Source organism: Pteropus vampyrus, unplaced genomic scaffold (genome assembly GCF_000151845.1).
Source record: "Pteropus vampyrus isolate Shadow unplaced genomic scaffold, Pvam_2.0 Scaffold85, whole genome shotgun sequence".
NCBI classification, from domain to species: domain Eukaryota; kingdom Metazoa; phylum Chordata; class Mammalia; order Chiroptera; family Pteropodidae; genus Pteropus; species Pteropus vampyrus.
The window spans coordinates 744259-746532 of record NW_011888866.1 but is presented as its reverse complement, the minus strand read 5'-3'; positions in this window follow the sequence as shown (position 1 = coordinate 746532).

Sequence of the window (2274 nt, the reverse complement as noted above, 5' to 3'; positions counted from 1 at the left end):
CCCCCCCACCCCCCGAAACACTATAACTATCTAGCCTTCTCTCAAGAATCACTAAGACAGGACATGCTTGTGTCTGGTGTTGAGCAGCATGGGAGGTAAGCCTGCCCTGAGCAAGGTTCATGTGCTGTATGTATTACTTCACCTTCTGGAGCTTGGCCACCAGCCATGACCCACCTGGGGTAGAGTATATCCTCTAGACTGAAACGGACACTTACTTCTTTTCCTGTAGACCCTCCCCTTAACTCCTCATCGCCCTCCTTAGTTTTCAAAGGTATCAAAGCTTCTAATGCATCTCTTTCTCAAGTGGCAAAAAAATTGCCATTTTCCCCCCCCGCCTGCATGATCTCAGGCTCTTCATAATGTGCCCCCCAATAATGCTGCAACATAGCAAACTCCTGGCAGTCAGCCAAATAAGCCATGTGGTTCCACTATCGACTCCCACTTTTAAATATGCTATTCCTTCTTCTTGGAATGCCTTTCCCAAACTCCCACAGGTCTAACAACTTTCTACTCAGCCACATCTAAGGCAGGGCTGACCTCTAACTTCTCAGTGGCACCACTGTTATCACTTGCTGATATCCCCTTATTTTATCTGCTATTGCTTTTGACATACCATCACTTCCTGGCAAGTCCTTCTCACCTCCCAGTCTTGTGATCTTTCACCTGTATCTATGACCCTAGTCCAGAAAAGGAACCTAATGCCTATGATATGGATGAAGCCCAGTGGTAGGGTGGGCAAGCAGGAGTCAAGGCTATACAGAGCAGATATCAAGAGTCAAGGCTATACAAGGAGGAATAGCCTCACTGAAACCCCTCCTGGAACCCTGAAAATACACCTTTCTCCAGTGACCTAACACCTTTAGGAAGTGAGGTCTATGATAGACAAGTAGGATTCCTTGGTTTTCTAGAGTAGCTTTAGTTAATCTCTAGTAGTCAACTGGGAAGAGCCAGCCTAGGTCAGCCATGTGAATAAACTACCCCTGCTAATGCAGATTTTCCCAAGGGTGGTGGCTCCTAGGGGTTGCAGACCGCCTAGGGGGCATTTAAGCTAAAGAGAAGAAGTCCCGTTCCAGCTCAAACCACCAATGCAAGATGGAACCCTGGCAAGAGAGCTCTTGTCCCACTGTCCAGAAGGGTAGTGGCGGGGGGACAATCTTTGCATTTACCTGACCAGACCAGACACTGGGCTTCAGGAGATCCCCAGAGCCCTCAGTTTTAGACCCGTAAACATGAACCCAGGCCCCTTCACCAGCACCAGTTGCACTGACCCTCTGAATCGCTATAGTGCTGTGGCCACCTCCATCTCCAAGGAGTATCAGGGATCCCACTTCTTGAGGATTCTGCCCTTTCTTTCAGAAAAGGCACTTCGACAAAAGTGCCCAATACCCGAAATGTCTTCTCCAAGACTTTTTAGCCAGGCCACATGGTTCACTCTTCCCACTTCAAAGTAGTGAGTCTGAGGGTTAGCCCAGCCTCTTGGGTGGTGTGAGGTCCCTGCTTGAATCAACTCTCTAGCAGAAGTGGCTTTCTGGGTCCTTGCCCAGCTTTATAGGTGATAGCTTCCCTCCCCCAATTTCAGGCCACAGAAGGCCAAGCAGAGACTCCACACACACCAGCAGCCCTGTCACCCTCCCCTAACTCTCAGGGGGAGATTCTGAACAACCAAGTAGAGTCAGGATTGGGTTAAGGTCCCTAAAGCCAAGGACCCATAGGCATCAAGGTTCAAGGAGGACAAGACCTTCAGGAGCCAAAGCAACCCTACCACACTAGAGCCTGTACCACACTAGTGGACAGATGTCAGGCCCTCCTTGTAACCCTTGGGTGAAGAGTTGTGTATTCCTCCCTTCCTCCCCCAGACAACAGTGAGATCTAGACCTAGATTCTCAAGATGTCATGCCATTGGTGGACTGGGGCTGGCAGCAGGCTTCTGAATTGCTAAGAGTGGGAGCTGGCAGTGTGACCCTCCCACCATCCCTCCCACAGTGAGAGCCCAGCCCAGCAGTGGGCCTTTGCCGCCATTCTGCACCAAACCTAGAGCACGGCCTGCCAGAGGCACTCCACTGGAATGGAGGGAGGTAGCAACACCAGTCCTCACCAGGGGCTCTGCGGTTTCTCCCCCAGACCAAGGGGAAGGGAGCTCAGGGTGGATAACTAGCACTTGGTTTCCTGGGCAAGAGGATGCTCGGGTGCGGCAGGAAGGGTCTCTTAGGCCTGGAGTGACACAGCAGAGGCCAGAGGCCCTTCGAGGGAGCCTTGAATCCTCTCCCCTTTCCA